The 20908-nt window shown below is 39.9% G+C and overlaps 1 protein-coding gene across 2 annotated transcripts in view; it reads left to right on the top strand.

The window, feature by feature from the left end:
- Positions 1-15261: 15261 nt before the first annotated feature.
- Positions 15262-20908, top strand: part of TAFA2 (TAFA chemokine like family member 2) — a 181553-nt gene continuing 175906 nt past the window's right edge. The window contains exon 1 of one of the 2 annotated variants that reach the window (XR_004981791.2): positions 15262-15905. The gene's annotated coding sequence lies outside the window, so the exon portion shown is untranslated. The remainder of the gene's footprint in view (positions 15906-20908) is intronic. The other variant, XM_036400397.2, reaches the window with a different exon arrangement.

Raw genomic sequence — 20908 nt, 5'->3', positions numbered from 1 at the left:
GAATTTCAAGCCTCTTTTAAACAGTTCAGAAAGACACCCAAGAAAGCAGAAATAACTGTAGACTAAAGTTAAACAAGACAAAGCAGGGCTTCTGTAAGGTAAACATGAGGGAAAGATACAGGAACAAAACTTCAGTAAAATTTGGGCTACCCAAGAAAACATGAGTTGAATGATGGACAGAAGGAGATAAGAATATAAATTCTTTTAAAGAGAGAAAGAAAATGCAGGATAAATTTTACAGACTGAGAGACAGAGAAATAGTGTGTAATTAAGAAACTCATTTCTGTCCCAAACATAAAACTATGACTGCACTGTAGATTTGAATCCTGTTCTGAATCCAGTCTGTGCCTCACTTACCTCATTCACAGAGGCTGAACATAGCCATGTTAAACTCTTGTTTCAGCTAGATGGAATTGACATTACTAGCTATTATTGCAATAACACACTTTTGTTAGGATAAGAAAAAAGCCAACACTTAAAAATGTGTTTGTTTTCTATTCAGTCGATTTAATCAGATTGTTACATTTTTTTCTACAATTTTAGTAATTAGTATTACCAAAATTATCTTTCATATGAGAGAAAAAGACTCTTGAAAAAGGATAGTTTTCAATGTGTATAAAGCTACATGCGCAGTTCTTCTTTTACCTTCTCTCCTTCATGGACTATGTCCAGGATCAGGCATCCTGGACAGACTAAGTCAGAAAGATGATAGATGTAAATATAGGGAAATGATAAAAAAAGTTCAGTGAAATTAACAAAGGGTGTCCCAGGAGTATTCCTAATTTAATGACAATGGAAGAAACGCCAGTGTCTTCCATTTTCTCCAATTTTGAATTTTTAAAATATTGGAGAGCATTCCTTTTTGTTTTTAATTTTCTGAATAACAAATGAAAGAATTAAAAGAAATATATTCTAAATAGAATATATTTAGAGTATTAATATAAAAATATTCAAATATTTATATAGGAATATTAAAATTATGTTTTACATAAACAAATATACTTAAAAAATTGTATTCCTATTGATTAATCATGTGTTTAACACATGCTTAAATATATGTTAAATTCTAAGGGCCTAGGACTTGAAATAAGAATGTCTGAAAAATAAGCTTTTTAATGATCTGATCAGATACTAATGTAAGCAATAATTACCCATTCTTCACAAGATAAAATTCCTTTTCCTTAATTCAATGTTTTTTTCTACACAAAACCCCATCCTATTTTAGATTACTGTGAATTAGTTAGCATTTGTATGTGTGTTCAAAGATGTTCTTCCTTTAGGAATTTTAAACACAGAAACGAATTTCAAAGGTATGATGGTTTTAGCCATGGTTGTCTGATATGTCAAAACTGTTCCCAATTCCTGTATTTGATTTGCACATCAGAATGAATCCACATTTTCTCCTGTGTGGTTGCAAAATGAGCTGGTTGGTTTTGAAGGCAAGAGATAAAATTAAGTGCATTAATTGTGCCCAAAGCATATCAACAATGCAATTCAAGAGCCATGGTTTTAAAAGTATGATTCACAATATAGGCTTTAAGTACTAGGTGTTGGAGATACATGAAATCTAAACACAATGTAGAAGTTAGGTTTTGTGAGATTTGCACATTGTGTGATAAAAATAGACTGCTATTCAAGGAAAATAATTGGTGCTTAAATGGAAGGAGATAATGGTGAGATTTATAGCAGGACCTAGTACAGCCAACAGACAAGTTGCAGAACTAAATGTTGTTGGCACAAGTAAAATTGCTTCAGCATATTTTTATTGTTTGACTATCTAAACTATGAATAAATTAACATTCAATTCATTAACTAAGTATCACTGAAATCCAGAAGAAAATGCAGCAATATGACAAATGCATTAGAATAACTTCACATTTTACATGCACAAACATCTACATGTTGGAAGGACAACCATTAAGGAAATATCTCATTGAAGGTGTGTTTTTTAAATACATGGTACACAGAATTACATGCAGGTATATTTTAGTACTGTACATTTTAGATATGTGGTTTCTGCTTTCTTTTTCTAAATCTCCTTTAGAATAAAACATTACTGTTACTATGGAATCTGGTTAGACTTATTGTAACCTGAAAATATATTCACACAATCTTGTAAAGCAAAGAAATTTCAAAGTAGAGTGTCAGTGAATTTGTAAAACGAAAAATAAAACATTTTGACTGAGAAATAAATATTTTGATCAAAATATCTCAGACACAGAGAAGTTTTAGAAATTGAAATATTCTTGAGTTGCTGGTCTGGCATTCCATCAGAAGCCGTGGGAGCTTTTGGTGATTAGAGAATTTTTCACAGTAAAAAAAAGTACATTTGTTTTTATGAATGTCAGTGTTGTCCCTTGCTGTGTGCATGCAGGACTATAGTGAGAGGAAACAATGGCAAATTGTAGTACCTACATACAATCCAGTCATCCTGGAACCTGTTGCACAAAAAGCCTCTTTCACCTTCTGCAATGGAATCAAAGTGCCTCTTGTAATAGTACATGGGAAAGTGATTTCCACTGAAGTACTTCAGGGGATGATCAGTCAGTATAGGTCAGACTCATGCCTTGTTCAGATATTGACAAAATTATTTTACTGTTGACATTTGGAATAATCTTCAACCTATAATGTAATAAAAAAAAATCACTGATTGACAGTCAACCCTGTAAAATGAAATTATTTCCTTTTGAATTTGCAAGGATCTCCAAACAAATACATAAAGCATCTTGTACGTTTTGTTCTTTTTCTCTTTTTTCCTGAGGTGATGACGAAGCAGAAGTGGTTTCAAAGAACTCTGGGTCAGAGCTGCCACATCCCCCAGGGCCTGTCGTTGTCCCATGCCTCCCTGTCCTGGAGCACAGCTGCTGGAGAGGCCTGGCCTTTGCACCAGCACTGCGACCTGGTCCTTGAAGTGGACGAAAGTCAGAGTCACAACACACTGTTATCACTGTCCTGCAGCTTTTGTGCTCATACTTATGTTTTTTATTTTGAAGTTAATATTTGCATATGAAGGGACACAGTTTTTTGCTTTTTAGAGAACGTCCCTTGACTGTATTGCAGCGCAAGGAGTTCTTTGTCTGAAAGGGTTGGCTGTGCACAAGGAAGGTGTGCTGTTCTCGCAGACCACAGGACCCACCAGTGTGAAAAGGAGTGAGACCACTATGGCAAAGTTTTCCTGCATACATTTTTACCTCTTGAGATGTCATTTCCAGTGCATTATCCTTGTAGCCTCACAGAAACTCTCCTCGTCCTTTCTATTTGGGGTGAATATATAGGAAAATATCTGGTGTGAAAAGGTGCTTGAGGCTAGAAGCAATTAAACTGAGGATGAGGCTGTGGTTTCTTTAAAATAAATGTGTTCAACCTTTTGTCATCCACACTTCTGCATCCTGGTCCTTTTGGTAGGATCCCGTATGACATTATTTTTTTCTGAAAAAATGGTGAATTTCCATCTCCCCAGCCATTTGCACATTTTATAGATTCAAGCAGGATTACTGGAGTATGATCCTCCATGATCTGCCCAGGATACATACACAAACTTCAATTAGATTCACCTGGATCCAACAGCCTATTACAGTAATTTGTTTGGCATAACTCAGTGTTGCTTTTATTCAAGAAAACATCTGAAGGTCTGGATTTCCATACACTAGAAAACCACTGTACTTGTGTACTTCCAGTCTGGACTGGACGAGATAGCTTAACTTATTACACTCCTAGGAGCAAAACCATTTTTATTGACCATTTGTTCTTCCCTCCTGATCTGTGACAGCCCAAGAGTCTTCAGCTTCAGTTTGTTCTGGAAAGCCTCTTTTCATCATTTCTTGTCCACCTCTTTGTCTCTTTGAGGGCCTCTTTGAGGGCAACTGGGAAAGCTGCTTTTACACTCTAGAGACAATTCAAGTAAGCTGGTTTGAGTTTACTTTAGAATAAGCAGGATGCGCATTTGAGGACTAGTGTAAGTACTTTAAAAATAATGTCTCGTGGTAAAACTATGATATTAAAATTTCATATATTTTGTCAGTGGTTCTGATTGATTTGATTTGATTCAGATATCTAAATAAATGGACTCATTGGCTTAAAAAGGTGTGATGAGAGTATGTGTTGCCCTTGATAATACAGGAGAGGAGTAAAAATGAAGAGCAAGCTTACCATAACAGACAGAACTTGAACTGGGACAGGGATGTCAGAGTGGAGGTGAGCTGAGTAAGCATAAGCTGTGGAAAGGGGTGAAGAGAAGGCTTGTACTGTGTGGATACTGCATGATTTTTAAAAAGTCACCGAAACGCACAACCAACACACCCAAAACTAACTCAGGAAAATTAATAAGGTGTATGGACTTTGGTTTTGAGCAGCTGTCATCAGCATTCTCAAACCTGTTTACACTAAGGGTAGATTGGCTTGCACTTTCCTATATGTGCAATTTCCAGGTGTACCATTAAGAAATTTTTCTTGCTATGACTACCACAACTGCATTAGTAATTGTACAATAATTGTACAGTTGTGTTACCAGACACTGAAATGGCTCTTAATCTATCTGCTGAGGATGATATTTTAAATGTGAGAATGATAAAACTTAACTTTTCAGTCTTGTCCAAGTGTGTTTAGCTATATCTTAAATTTTCACAGAGCTCATCCATTTCTGTAAAAATAGCTCAAAAAGGGATCATTATTATAGATGAACATAGATGAGTCCACATGACTATTATTTGTGCTTCATAAAAATTCTATTTAATTTTACAAATCTGATGCTGTATGTTTATGATGCTATATAATCTCAGGTCAGGAAGGATAAGTAACCATTATAATGAAAAAACAACTTCATAAAACAAGGGTGTTTTGTGAATTTAAGGGTGTTAATTTAAACAATAGCGAATAAAATCAAACTAATTTTATGTACATATTAAGAGGTAGACTAATCAAAGCTTAAAAATATCATTCAAAACAAAGCTCATTGATTTGGCATTGTAAAAACACATATAATCAAAAGAGTTGGAATAAGCACAAGCTTACATTAAGAGAAAAGTTCCAAGCATTTATTCTTGCTGAGATCATTATAGAAACTCAGAGTAATTTCAGCTGGAAGTCACAAGACACCAGTAGAAGGCAAATCTGCTGTCTCACTGTTATCAATGATGCCTGCTTGGATGTGCTGGAGGGATGTGGGAATGGTGTAGAGGATGGCATTTCATGCTACCTACTCTCTGTTCTGGAAAGAAGGGAGAAACAAGGGAGAAGAGGTAACCTACTAATGTGCAGTCACAGGAACAGGGTTTTAAAGCAAAGATTGATGGTCAATCAGACACATTTATGTATATGCCATAAATTCATAATCTGGTAGGAAAATGAGGAATCATCAGAATACTTAATGGAACATTTAAATTGTCAGTGAAATTTCAGGTGTTTAAGTAATTCTAGCAGAGTTATACTATGAAATAAATGGCCTCATTAATCTGAGTCTGTAATAGATTAAGTTGTCCTTGCATTTTCTTTTGCTAGGTTTCCTATAGAGAAAAGCCTTGTGCATTTTGGAGCCCCATGTGATTTCAACAAAATTTGAGAGATGGGTAGTAGTCTTAAATTTATTCAATTCCATTAGGAAAGGATGCCTGGGAGGAAACTAAAAAAGCCACAGAAAGATGCTTCAGCATCTCTCTGAAAATCTGTCCCTTGGGATCACCATTACACAAAACAGCAAAGATTTGAAGTTTCACAGCATAGGAAAAACTTCAATAAACCATGAGATAAAATCCATAAAAAACAAGACTTCATTAGTTCCAGAGCTCACAGAACTTGTTATCATTCAGCTTGTTTAGCAACTTCAAATTTTAGACAACTTTTTTCCTTGTGTATGTTACATGAAGCTTAACAGGGTATTGAATCTTCTGTATCTGTGTAGGGCTCCAATGAAAACAAACAAACAAAAAAACAAACAAGCCAGTGTTCCCTTAATGATTTTCTTTATGTATGGTTATGCATATATGTGCCAGGAGAGAAGGAGATGCGAAGGCAGGCAAGGGAAGCATAAAAAGACTGAAATGTCATTTTGAGGATTTGGTGAGGCAGTGTGTTATCTACGTTCTGCCTTCTGACATCTGCTGGCAAAACCTCTCCATTGCAATGCTTGCTCTGAATTTTTCGGAAATCCCTCCCCCAGAACTCTATGGGCTTCTCTGACATTTGTGGGTGTTTAATGGCAGTGAAAACCAGGGCACTTATGGATAAGCATGTAATTCTGGTGGCCGTCAGGAGCCACAGATATGCCGTGAAGCTTAAAGTGGGAGGAAAACAAAGAAGATTTATATGATGGGTTTATCATGCTAGCAGCTGCATCTCTGCATCTTGGGCTATCCCTTCTGTATAGAGCAGACATTTGAGTACCTCTGAACTGCTTGGATAAGCAAATGTTTCCACACCAAGCTCTAAGCACTGAACTTGCTTCTGGCTGCCAAGTGCCAGCACACCTGCCTGACACTGCAGCTTCTATGGATCTCTCTGTCTCCCAACCACAAGTAAAAATGCTAATGATGCTTGTTGTGAATCCTGACTTTCAGGACCACGGTGCATACAGAAACAACTGGTCTGAAAATATGTTTTTAGAAGAAAACTATACATGATTAATCATTGGTCAGAACGAAAATGTCAAAATTATTCTCATGACCATACAAGATATATGCCCAAGGATCTAGAACTCCCTAACTGCTTATCATCCTTGCATTATATTTGGCCTGTGTTTTGGAAAATGAGAATTACACACATCCAAGATCAATCCAAGATGCTTATGCTATGTTTACCATGCCCTGTGGGTGAGAAAGAAATGGAAATTTGAACTGCCTTGCTATGTGAGACAATCTGGCAGGTGGTGGAGTTCTGCAACTTGGCCAGAAGTGAGGCACTCAGTCTCCAGGGTAAATGTTTTGGCAGGATGATGAATGCCAGGCAGGACATGCACGTACAGGAGTCAGGTGGTGTCATTTATGTCCATCCACAAGTGACTGTTTAGCATGGGTAACAAGAAACTAATTTCACTTTGGTAAGGTGAGGGTGGAATTAATTCTAGCCCTGGAGAGAGGCACACATGAAGACTTCTGAGCACCACCACAGCATCACAGTGCTCTGCCCTCATGTAGTCCAAGTTCAGAAAAGGCTGCCTACTACATTCTTCAAAGGAATCTGTCAATGAGAGCCATAAAAGCAGAAAAATTCAAAGGCACACATCCTTTAGCTTTTCCTGCCATGTATGTGATGAAGGAGGAAAGACTTGAGACAGAAGGCAAAGCTCAGTCAGCCTGACCTCCTAGTCCTGCACATCCTTAGATCTAAGGGGCCATAATTCTCTTTAGGTATATAAAATCTTCTGCCATATTTACACAAGATAAATTACTTATATTCAGACTATTAACTATATAATCCATTAGCTCCACATTTGAAATCTGATTGAAAGGTATAGTAATTCTAAATAGATAATGTAATCTTTTATATATATGGACTGGGTGTATTTGATTCTGTATTAATCAGCATTTTTTTCATGCTGAATTGATAGTTGATTATCTTCAACCAAGCTGAAATGCTCTTTAGTTCTCTTCTCTCAAAAAAAGAAGTGCTTCCTTTTGGTCATGCATTTGAAAATATCTTGAAATCTGCAATTCAGAGCATTTAAAAATGATCATTTTCTATTCATGTTTTGGTCCCATCCTGTTTTCCACTGCCCACTTCCCCCTCTCAGATCAAGGCTGTCTTGGAATAAATATGGTAATATTCTAAATAATACTACTTCTTCTGCTCTTGACTTTTGAAAAGCTCTACATTTCCTGTACTCAGTATGCAGAAAGATGATATAAAAATACATCTTCTTGACTTACTATTAAAACATCATAAAATGCAAAGTCTTCAACAACCTTTAGGCCATCTTGTAAGGTTTTTTTAATGCACGTACACAAGCCTGAGTGCATTTTTTTCCCTCTTCCTTTATTAAAACATAGATGGTTAAAACTTAGGGGAAAAAAGATTTAAAATCAGAAAGAAATACTGGGGAACGCAACAACTAATTCCTATTTAATTATTCAACATACTTTACCTTTCACTAAACTTACTTTCTGAAATATGGATGATACTGTAACTATTAAACAGGGGAAAAATAATCAGGGTGACCTCTTGTTTTTCAGCAAACAATCTGACCATGCCTTAATTTATCTCTAGCCTGGAAGGAACTGAGTTACTGGGCTGGTAAGTTTTGATACCTCTTTTACCAGAAAGTGCAATGCCTGCTTTTAAAACAACACTGTGCAGCTTAGAAAATGCTGCATTATGAGATAAATAAATGGCACCATGAATGTTTACATTGAAGTCTAATCCTTTTTATAGATGAGTTCACAAGTCTGCCAGCACATGTTGCCCTTGGTAAAGAGGTTTCAGACAAAAAAAAGTATGATTTGTTTTGTTAAATCACATTGATCTTACTTATCTACTTTCTACTATTGGTCTGTCGAACCTCCTGTTTTCACAAGGTAACCTTGATGAAAATATATGCAATATATGTTTTTGGAAATAATTATATTTATTTTAAAATTGAATTTTGAAAATCATTAGGTAAGAAGGTCTGCTTTATTTCCTATTTTTGTCTATAATGTAATCTTTAATGTAAAAAAACCCAAAATCTACTTGTAACAAAATCTACTTTTAACCAAGGATGAAACATTAATTAATTTTGGAGTTCTTTGTAGCATAACTGCAAGAGTTGGTGCTTTTTGATACACAGGAAAATAGGAACTCTCATATAGTATCAAATTAAGAAAAATGTATGCACTAATGACCTCTCTAATACAGTAACCCAAATTTAGGCCAGATGTACATGAACACTTTTGGTACTGATTTTATTCTTTTGCTTGTTTCTTTTTCTTTCTCTGGATGCCTGATTTAGTGATTGTTTCTATTTCCTGTTTCCAGTCCCACAGATGCAGGTGGAGGAATGATTTAGAAGAAAACTTGTTGGTATTCTTTAAAGAAAAAAGAAGGAAAAAATGGCTGATATTGCCCTCTGGAATAGTTTAAGGCTTTTCCTAAACATGTGAATAATACTTACTCTATCTCGAATAAGAAGATGGTACTACACTTAATATTCTTGTCATTTACAACTTTGCTGTGCAATAAAGCCCCATAGGGCACCCCTAAGTATTTGGCTCATGGACTCCTCCTTTTGATGTAAAAAAGCTCAGACCTGTTACTTATGAAATATATAATATAGCTAAGTCAATAATTGGTTAAAAAGAAAATTTAAGACTAAATGCAAAAGGTGAAGAGGTCAAATATTGTTCTACTTTTGATCTGAACTTCTGAACTCTTCTGATGGTTTTTTTTTTTTCTCTGCTTTTCACAGGGATTACAGTCTAGATTCAAAAAGAAATGTAGAAGCCATGGCATAAAATACTGCAACACCTAACATTTTTGTATGTGCTTCACCCAGAGCAAGATTCAGAAGCTATGCCTGGCAGCATAGGGTCTCAAATGCATAGAGAAAGTAAGGTGCCTTATGATGATAAAAGATCTAAAAAGCTCAGCAGTGACTTGTCAGGAGGTAGCAAATGAGAAATGAGGAGAGCAGGTTTTTAAATCTTTCCCCTTTAGGGAGCTTAGGTGCTTTACAAAGTATAAGGAAGAAGCATCTTTATTTTTCAAAATAGCTACAGTTTTCAGAGTCTGGGGGATTTTACTCTTTTTGATGAAATAGCATCAGACCTGATCATGTGATATTCCATGAGGTAAATCAGACAAACAGCATTCATCTGAGGGTTTCTTTGTGAGTTTGGGGGAGTAAAGCATCACTCCTGATGGGAGACGATCAGCAGGCACCATCTAAGCAAAGCAGACAGACTGTGGTACTGTGTGCGTCCAAATGCCCCAAGGGAGTGGGCTGATGTCATTATGAGACCACTCTCTAACATCTGCAAATGATCATGGTGACAAGAGAAGATCCCAAATAATTGGAAAACTAGTAAATATGTCCAATTTCAATAAGTCAAGAAGGAGGATGTGGGAACTACAGGTTATTTTGCAGGAAGTTTATAGAGAAAATTCTCCTGGAAGTAATTTCCACATGCATGAAGGGCAAGGAGGTGATTTGGAATAGCCAGTGTGGATTTAGTAGAGGCATATTTTGCCTGACCAACATAATTGCCTTCTACAATGAAATGGCTGTCTGTCTGGGGAAGAGCAGCGGGTGTTTACCCTGACTAGTTAGGCTTTTGACATTGCATACCACAACATCCTTATAGCCAAACTGGGCAGACCTAGGCTGGGTGGGTAGTTTAAAAAATGGGTGCAGATTGATGGAACTGCAAGGCTTGAAGAGCAGTGGCTGGTCACTAGTGGCATTTCCCCAAGTGTAGTACTGGAGTTGAACTGCTGACAGTCCTCACCAACAACCTGAATGACAGTGGCAAACTCTCCCAGCAGGTGATACTGAGATGCTGGGAGCTGTCAATACACTGGAGGGCAAGGCTACTGCTCAGAAGGCTGAAAACAGGCTGGAGAATTGAGCTCAAAGAAACCTCATCATGTTCAAAGACAAATGCAAGTCCAGCACCTGGGACAAAATAACCCCAGGCAACAGTACAAGCTTCTAGCACTATCTAGCAAACATTCTTGCAGAGAAATGCCTGGAGATGCTGGTGAACAAGATGAACAGGTGTCCTAGCAGTGGTGAAGGCATGACATATGAGAAAACTGGTAGCTGTGTTTGCTCAGGCCCTTTAAAGACGGAAAAGGGGAGAAATAGCTGCTGCACTCAACAGCATATGGATGGTTACAGGGAAAATGGAGCTAGAGGCTTCTTGGAAGTGCATAGCAAAGGGATGAGGCAACTGACACAAAAGGCAGAAAGAGAAATTCAGAGAAATTTGTTTGGATGTAAGGAAGGAAAACCTTTCCAGTAAGGGAGGTCAAAGGCTGGAAGAGGAACAAAGAGAGTAGCAGGCACAATTCCTCCTTGGAGGTATCTGATACCACTGGTCACAGCCCTAAGCAACCTGATTTAACTTTGAAGTCAGCCCATGCGTGACTGAGCTGGAAAGACTTCCAGAAATCCCTTTCAACCCATTTTATCCCCGATTTCCAGCCTTCTCTCCTCTTGAATGAAAGCAATGAAGTCTCGCTCCCCAAATTACCTTGAATATACATGCATCTGTGGGTCGTTTTTCTCTCCTTTTCCTTTTTCTTTGTTTTTGTTATTGTTTTTGTTTTTCCCCATCCTGGAAGTTGTCATTACTCTGCAGCATTTATGTTGGCATGCACAAGCAGCATTTATGTTAGCATGCACAAGCATACATGTGACTTATATCTTAGAAGAATTGTTTTAAATGGTAAAAAACCCCCAAAACATAGTGTTTATCTGTATAACTTAAATGTTGTAGAAAAAAAAAGGCTGGTTACTTTCTGTAATTGTTTTGCAGTCAGTTTTTCCATTTTATGTGGAAGCTTTGAAAGATCAATGATCATTCCAGCATGCTAGTTAAAAACCTCTTTTTCTTCAAAATGCAATACCCAGCATGATTTTAGTAAATGCCTGTGGGAGACTTATTAGAGGACCCCAGAATAACTTTGCTCCATCATCTTTTCATTTCCATCAGCTTTTCAGGAGTCAATTACTTTTATTTTTGTATGTGAACATCTGGAATTTTGCAGAGCTTGTAAAGAACTTAAATTTGGTGGACCAGATTCTCACCTGTGATAAAAACATGATCGTGTGTTTGGGTATCTGTACACACATTGTAAAGGGGACTTGTATGCACTGTTGGACTGCCTCAGCTTACACAGTGTCAGGATGATAACCACAAATAGTTTACAGCAGCTGACATTGGAGATCCTTGCTTCCTCTTCCCCAGCTTTATGGGATGGCAATAAAGGAATGCTGTAGGATGCTGCTGTACATCAGGCTCTACATCACTATTTATATCTCCTTACACTGAGGTATTCCTGGTGAGCACTGTGGTCTGAGCTGCTGCTTATTTTAGTGTGTGAAGCTCAATATTAATATAACTGGAAAACCTAACCAAAATCCTAATCTTTATGTATAAAATGAGAAACCAAGAACCTAACTGCTAAAATGAAAAGCAGTGCCAAAAGTGGCACTTTTATCTAGTTTAGATTAGTAGCATGGTGAATGGTGGGAGGGGAGGAGTCTCTTCAGAAAGATAAAGGAGCAAAACTATATAATTAACAGTACTGACAGTACTGACATTGGTGTAAATTCTTAGAGACTAATCTACATTTGGCTATCAAAATACAGATTTTCCATTTTTTCTATTTAGCAGCTCCGAACATGCATGCTTCTGAGTAAAATTAGTGTTTAAAAGAGATACACACCAGATCCACACAAAACTAGTCAGAAACAAGTTTTTACTTTCCTGATTTTTATGCTGTGCTATTCACCTTGAAATGGAAATGCTGAAGTTGTTCCAAATACTATACCTGTTGCAAATGCCAATGCCCATTTCCATATATTATGCTTGCCTTTTAGCATGTGGAAGACACCTAAAAATTGATGAAAAGTAAGAAACAGTGACACTAACTCAAAAATGAAACTAGCTGAAGGAATAAAGAGAGAACATTCATGTAATAATTGTGGTTCAGAACTACATTGTGCCACAGTATTCAGCTGGGGATTTTCAATCAGAAAGATATAAATACAGGCTGTGTAAGACAAAAAGTGCCAATCTGGTGTTTCCATAATATGGTAAATTTATCATATTGTGCATGTGCAGCATGTACAAAGGCACCTTTGGAGATGAGTCAGATTTACCAAGTAAGCATCTGTAAAACCAGCTGCACTCTATAGGTGCAACAGATCGTTTCAGTTCTTCCCAGGAGAGTTGACCACACCGTGAAAGCAAGCAGAAAGCTTTCTAAAAGCATGTCTTACAGGACATGCTTTCATCTGCACGGAGGCACACAAGCTGTGTGTGAGTACTGCAGATTTGTTCAGATGCTGTACGAAGAGATTTGGAACTGCTCATGTGCACCAGCATCATGACATAAACAAAGACTACAGTTTTCAATATTTTCACTGACAAAATTCTTGGGTTTCAAACAGGTCAGCTTACTTACTGCTTTGTCTGCTACTTTTTCTTTGGTTGGTTGCATAGGACTTGTTTGTTTCAACATGGTGATAAGAGTTCTGTGTCGACAGATGTATTTACCAGTTTTCTGCAACAGCAGGACACCAACATGAAACCACCAGGTTGCTCTGGTCTTACAACATGCAGTCAACTTGAGTGTAATGGTGCATGCAGGTAAAATAGACATATGTGCTCCTATAGCAACAGGGTGTTTGCACATCTACACTGCACAGCTACTGTAGTTGCATTTTAGTTGCTCTAGTTGTATTTCTGGTGTGCTTTCACTGCTTTTCATGGAGTAGCAATACCTATGGTCCCACACTGAGGCAGGGAGCTGGAAAGATTACCCTTTCCACTATGTATTCAGGACCCCTGGTCATTTGGAATTAGTGGGGCATGAGCATCCAGCCCCTGTGGATCGACTTGACTTTGGATCTATCTCTTTTCCTGAAATTGTGGTGCCGATAGCCGCACAATCTTGGCTTTTTCCAGTTCCCTCTAAATTATTTTTTAGCTGTCTGCAAATCTAGAAACATGGTTACCAAATAGGGAAATTCTGAAGTTATTGTACCAGCTTCCAATGAATGAGACAAGACCATATTTGTCTTTACAACCAGCAGCCTTTTAATTCAGCTGCAGTCAGCATCCGGCATGTGTGTGCACTGCAGTGCTTTCTGCAACTGCGCTTGTGACAGTCACATACCAGGCTACTTTTAACTTGCCCTTTCAATACCAGCCTCTTTGTATTTCATCCTAAAGCTGCATCACTGCATGCAGAGTAGTCCACATTAAGTCTTCATTTTGCCCCCCCCTTTTTTGTATTTTTGACTGTATGGATCTTTAGGTCTGCTTTCGAAAAAAAAATTCAAACATTCTACAGATTGCATGGAAGAACTCTAGCATGGACAATAACAAGAAGACAACCCTTCCCTCATCTGTTTCTGACAGCTGATTTTGAACATCAGGTAAGATGTGGTAACAGAGCTAAAGGTTCTTTTCTGAAAACTGGCCATTACACTAGCTTGTAGAATTGAAAAAAAACCCCAACAGATGATCAGATATATCAGTACTTCTCAATGCTGCATGCATCCATCCCCATTTAATCTAGAAGTAGACCAGAATTATAGGAAAAAACTGAGGACTTGACTGATGTCACTGTAACAAACAAGGTTTCTTTCTCACCTCTTTTAGCTCTCTCCCCTCCACTTCTCTGCACTACCTTTTGAACGGCAGAGAATACAGCAAAATAAATTACAATAATCTGCTTTTAATTATCCTTGCTCAGCAAATTTCCCCTTATTATTCAATGGTCGTGGCAGACAACCACGACCCGCCACCCGTCTTTAAAGCTGTCTTAAGAGAAACAAGAGGTCTTTAGCACCTGGCCCGTACTACCTTTACTCACAACCTCTCGAGCGCAGATACACGGACCAAGCTCGCCACCCCTCCGCCCAGGGAAGCGGGGCCCGGCCGAGCCCTCGGCTCTCCCGCCGCCTGAGCTGCCGTGCGTGTCTCCCTTCTCCCTCTGGAGGGAGACACAGTCCAGTTTTTGGCTGCCGCCGGCGCCGCCGCGTCCCTCCTGCCCCTGCTCCGGCAGCCGCGGCCTCCCTTCCCCGGGGCAGCTGCCCTGTCCTGCCCGGCCCGGCCCGGCTGCTCCCTCACGGCCGGGTGCCCCAGCCTCGCGCCGCAGGGCCAGAGGGGTCCCGGGGGAGCGCGGCGGGGCCGCCCCGGGTCCGCGGGGATCTCCCCGGCCACACGCGCCTGGGCGTCAACTTCGCACCCCCGCCCCGCCGCTTGGAGTGGAGAGAAGGGAAGGGAGAGCTGCGCTGCAGAGCGGAGCGGGCGGCGGAGGGGGGAGGCGGCCCAAGGCCCAGCGTGCGGGGGCGGCGGGCGCTGCTCGGTCAGACAGAACAGCGGCCGCTGGGACCTGCTCCCTCATAAGGGCTGGGGAGGAGAGCCCCGAGTGGCCGGATAAATACGGGGGAGGAGAAGGGCGTCTCTCCCTCTCTCCACCTCCCTCCACCTCCTCCCTCCCCCCCGCCGCGGAGGGCGCGCTTGGAACTGCCTCTGTCTGTCCGGGCGCCCGGGGCGTCTCCGCGCCCTTCCGCGGTGCGGTGCGGTGCGGTGCGGTGCGGTGCGGTGCGGTGCGGGGCGCAGGTTGGGCGCGGGAAGCTGCTGTTGCTACTGCTGAAGGTGAAGCTCTCGCTCTCCAATTACTTTTCCCAAGAGAGAGAAGGAGGCAGCAGGAGGGAGAATTCGTGCTGTGTGTGGAAGGCACACCAATCAGAGATGCTCTAACGGAGGGACTGCTGCAGGACGCGCCGGCTTCTCCTCCTTCCTCTGCCGGCGGGGCTGAATCGGGACCACGCTCAGCTGGCGTAGGGGCCGGAGCCGTACTGGGCTGCAGGACTTACTCTCCGCTTTTCCATTAGCTCGACCATACTTCGTCCTCTCTATTTTTCTCCTTTTTTAATACTCTGAAATCGTGCACAAGAAACACTTCAAGTCTTCTCTCCATTCCCAGTTACTTCACCCTTCCTCTAGCATCTCTTAGCCAGATTCCTGGTGTGTTCCCAGAGAGGCGGGGTGAGGGAGCCGGGCCCTGCGGACGGCTGCTGCCCCAGCCGGGCCGAGCCGAGGGGAGCCGAGCGGAGCGCGGCACGGCGCCGCTCCATGCCCCGAGCGCTGGCGGGGCGCGGGGCGTGTGCCGGCGATGCCCGGGCGGTAAGGCTGGAGCTCCCCCCGGACGGGAGGCGGCCGATCGCTAGGCATTTCTAGCAAGAATCGGGACTGCAGGTAGGTGAGCGGAGCGCTCCAGGGTCGTGTGTCTGTCTGTGTGTCTGTCTGGGAGCTGGTGGGGTGATACCTTCGCGGCTGGCCGAGACCCCGCGGGCTGGCGGCGGGCGCAAGCGGCCGCGGCGGGGCCAGGTGTGAGGTGTGCGAGGCGGCTGCGCCCTCCCGCTGCCCTAAAGTCGGACGAAGCCGCATGTGAAGAAGAGCTGCTTTGCCGTCCTTCTGCTGGGCAACTGGAGCAGCCGGCTACAGCCTTTCGCCGGGCGATTCTCAAGGCTATTGTTTTCCCTTTTATTTTTCTTTGATCTTACTTAAAATATTAGTTCAACAGAGCCGAGAGGGAGGCGGGGGGGAGAAGGGGAATCCACCTGGTTTTCAACTTTTATGGAACGGGTGGTCGCTAACTCGCAGGACCTTCGGGCACTTGGGGGTTACTGTGCCCGGACGCTTTATAAGCCGCCTGCAAGAGAACGGCTGGAAGAGCGGGTAGTGGCTTTATGCGTCCTCTAAAAACAAAACAAACAAGCAAAAAACGTGTTAAAGGGAAGATTCGTGGCTCCGTTTCTTTCTATGTGTAGTGCTCTTCAAGTTGTGCATATATAGTATGAAACGTACCTTGTCTATCCACGTTGCTTTTGCAGAGAAAGTTTTAAAATAACCTGCTTTATTCCTGTGGAGCTGTAGGATCGGACACCAGGTTATCAATGCAAATACTAAAGAGCAAGAGCTTGCACTGCCCTGTTAGGGATTGCCACGCGTGGCTCTTCTGTACGTTTCATTCCTACAGGAGTTAAAATGATTGCTTAAAGCATTTTAAATTATATGTGTAGCTACAGTTCTCTCTTTCCAGCTTCTGCTTGGAGCTTATCAGTTGTGGTTTTTTTTTAAGTACCTCAGTTCTACCACCCTCCCCCCAGTAGACACTGGCTCAGTATTTAAAGAACCGTGCTTTGACTCCTGCAGAACTGTCAATTTAAATAATAAACATACTCAACTCCTTTCTCTAAAACCCCATAAAGCACTCCAGGTCATAGGGTCTTTGCACCACAGTGGATACATTTAAATTACTATTGACTAAATGATAATTGTTATCTGGTTTCTCTGTCTTACCAACTAGTTTCAGACTTTAGCGTTCAGCCTACTATATGTTTAACACTTTAAAGCTACTTTATGGGCTAATTTAAGTCAAATTGAGAAATTAAGATTCTTTCCTGTAGTGCTGGGCACACACTTGAAACATAGTTCAGTGATGCTAAGAGGATAGCTTAGCTGAAGTTGGAAAAGAGCATACTCAGATATGTTTAACAGAGGTGGCAAAGGTGCAAGTTTCATTATACTTTTTCACATTAATTGGGCTGTCATCTCATACTGATGCCTAAATTGTTTTGTGAGTGTATAATTAACAGTAGTAAAGTAATTCTTATAAATTTCACTGTTAATATTTTATTTCAGAGAGCTGATGCTGATGAGGCAGTATTGAAAACCATGTGGGTTTTGTTTCACATAGTCCCAATTTCCAGTAGTTATTCTTATAAATGTAAACTACCTCAGTACTGTAATTTCAGTGGAAAGCTTTGCTCAGTTGATACAGCAAATCAGATTTACTACTACCAGTGGGTTCTGTATATTTTTTGGTATATAGAAGATCCCTCAAAAATGTGGTATTAGTTTTAGATACACTGCTGGTAGTGGGTGACTGAGATAAAATCTGGATTCTGTCTTGCTGTTTTAATCAGAGAATGATGACTAAGCTGCCAATATCTTCAATCATACTGGACATGGGGTAACTTTTTTACCTGTCTCACGATCTAAGGGATCTCAGATTTATGTGTAGATGCCTATAGTGCACTTGATTATTCTGGTGGGGAATACATGAAAAACTTGTTCTGAATGAAAGTAAATAGATGTGTGTACAGATGGATATTGGAGATTGTTTTACTGGCAGGTTGCAAAGTGATGATTCATTGAGCCCTATCAGATTTACATAAAGCAAATAATACTTTATACTGAATTGTTATGGCAGAGAAAAATGTAGCAGCCAAGAAGTTTCATGATTTCATGAGAAGTGATGACAGACTTGATAAAGGACATCTTTACAAATACAGGCAGTATGTTTTTGGTAAGCAAAATATAACCATGAAGTTTTTCAGATCTGAGCATCTTCACACCAAAATCTATTGCTGTCTGTGTTGCTACTTACCAACCAGTGTAAAGCCTAAATAATGTACTAGAAAGATGTTACATTTATTATGTTGTATGTTTTGCTTACTATAAATAAGTAATGCTACAATGCTAACTAGTTATCTCACCAAAGGAAATCACTGACTTGGAAGACTGAAAATTACAATACCTAATACTCATCTACACAGAAATGTGATCACCATCTTGAAAAATTATTCTGAATGATACAACTATCAGTGAGCAAGTGATTCTGTGCCTCTGTTTTATCTTCTGCAGGATTTTATTAGAAATGCTTCATTAAGTCACATTATTCTGCAGCTGTTTGCTCACTGAAAATTAAAATAAAAATCAGGAAATTTATCCAGCAGAGCAGTAATATTTCCTTTGTTAAGTACTGAAACTTCAAATAAAACAAAATCTTTTAGCTTCAGTGTGCCAGAAGCACTGAGTACATCCTATTTTTGTGATGTATGGATGGCATTTACAGATGCAATTCATCAATGTATTTATTAGTCAAATGTCATCAAACAAAGAAGATAAATGGCAGTAAACAAAGGCTGCATGGTAATACAGAGGCTAAACCAATAGAAGACCCTACAATCTAATTAATTAATGTTCAGTTTCATATTTCCAGTCTGTATTTAAACATCTCATTTAAATGTCTTTCATAATTTTTCTATTGCATGTCCAAGTAATTCAAGTAGCAATAGCTTTTTATTAGAAAATATATTTTTCATTTACCTTTTGAAATGCTGAATTTTGAAGACATTGAGCCAAAATTTGTGTAAGGATGAGTGTAACAGAAGGGTCCTATGCCAGCAGAACTGAATACTGACCTGTCCCTGTTCATGACCATTTTTGTGTTGAGGGTTATCCCCAACTGATGTAGACTTTCACTGCTCCCTTGGCGTAGTTGCAGCTCTGACATTTTAAACCAGCTGGAGTATTTGCTCCGTTATCCTTAGATCACTGAATTTAAGAGTGTATTACTTAGAAGGATTTTGCTTGTGCTTTGTTTTACTATTATTTTTTTTTAGCATGGTCAAACAATTACATAGTATACTCAGCTTCACAGAGTCCATTGTAAGCACACACTTTGACATTTGAAATATTTTTTAAAAACAGAAGTTCACTCTTAGGGCTATTTCAACAGGAAATTTGGCTCATTGATTTGGTTTTATAAACTGTTAATATTTACTTTGAAACACTTCTCCTCATGACTAAGTTCAGATATATAACATTCACCAGACATAGGAATGAATGTGGAACCATCAACAGAAATGTTGTTCATTTTTCCTGGTGACAGCTACAGAGCTATCTCCTTTTGCTCTTGTGGAACTTGGGAAGATAGTGGGGTTTATGCTTTGTTTCTTTATATACCCGAGCCAGCCACTCTTGTTTACCATATGTAGTGAGCTATTTATCAAAAGAGATAACAAAACAATAATGGCCAACTAATGTACCTTTTCATATTACTGCTGCAGAACAGTCACATTTTTAAGATAAACAATTCAAGGCATCTTCATATAGCTTCTTTCATGTCATGTGTTTTGAAAAACAGTGGAGATAGAAAAGAGAAAGCAAAGACCTTGTGCTTTACTAGTTAAAGTAGTTAACGAAACTACCAGGTATGGCATGACACTACGTAGTTAGATAAAATGGGATGAAGTCCCTGCAAAAAGCTTCTTTAGCTTTTTCTTCTGTCTGAATACATTGGTACAGTGATCTGTAGAATGCACTTCAAGCTGTTGCTTGAAGTAGCACTGGAAAATGCTTTGTATGGATTTGATCCTTAGTCCTTAACTAAACACTTATAGGAGAAGGTCCTATATGTTTTGTGGGCTGGAAGAATCATTTATATAATTGCATGTGTAAAAGGTTAGAAAATGCTTTTCCCCCTCATTTTTGAAGTTTATCAAACCTCCTAATCTGTGCTATGTTCATAGCTTGCATTTTCTAGTTGCCTCACTTCACATCTTGCTGATCTTGTAATAGGAAACTTGAACACAGGTCTCTTGGCACCAGGACAGTGTTCTATACAGCCGCCTCAGCTGTGAGCATCCCTTTAACAATGCCAAGGGGACAGCCGCGGTACAGGCTAGCACTCAGCTGAAAGCACACCTAGCTTTTTTTGACTCCTGGGTGTTTGGTAATCTTCTATGCCTATACCACAAATCAAAGCTAATGTGGCAGAAGGTGCTTTACACTGGCAAACTTCATGGGTAAATAATAAACAATCACAGTTCAACAAACCTAGCTGGTTGTATAAATAGCAAAATATTAATAAATGAGTCAGTAAATATCAAACGCTTTTAAAATAGATACATTTTTAGTCTTGGTTGTATGCTGGCCTCTCTCTCTGTGGAATATTTCTTGCCTCCTCTGTTGCTATATTAAGGTCCAGTATTTGAAGATGAGGTACTGGACAAGACAGACCACCATCCTGATTCAATAAAGCAATTTCTTTCTTGAAATGCAAGGAGGCAGTATTGCAGTACTGCATATTTATTTTACTTGCAAGAACCGAAGTGCAAGAACCAAACTGCAATTGCTTAGTGTACTGCTTTTGCTTTTTTTTCACTTTTAAAAGCAGGATATAAAACATTTCTAAAATAAATCTGTCAGTGACATGCAGTCTCACACTAGCTCTTTTAGAGACGGGAGCACAGACCTGACTAGTCTCTCACATTTGCAGTGATACTCTCATATTGGATTTCTTCTACTCCCTCACTGCATTTTCTGCATCACATATTGATAAGGCCGAGCTGTGGCCTCTGATCCATCCTGCCACAAAGCCGTCAGTTATGCAGCGGGTGTTCTCCCTC

Source organism: Molothrus ater, chromosome 5, assembly GCF_012460135.2.
Source record: "Molothrus ater isolate BHLD 08-10-18 breed brown headed cowbird chromosome 5, BPBGC_Mater_1.1, whole genome shotgun sequence".
Lineage (NCBI taxonomy): Eukaryota > Metazoa > Chordata > Aves > Passeriformes > Icteridae > Molothrus > Molothrus ater.
The sequence above is the reverse complement of the archived record's forward strand: the minus strand, read 5'-3'. Positions and strand labels throughout refer to the sequence as shown.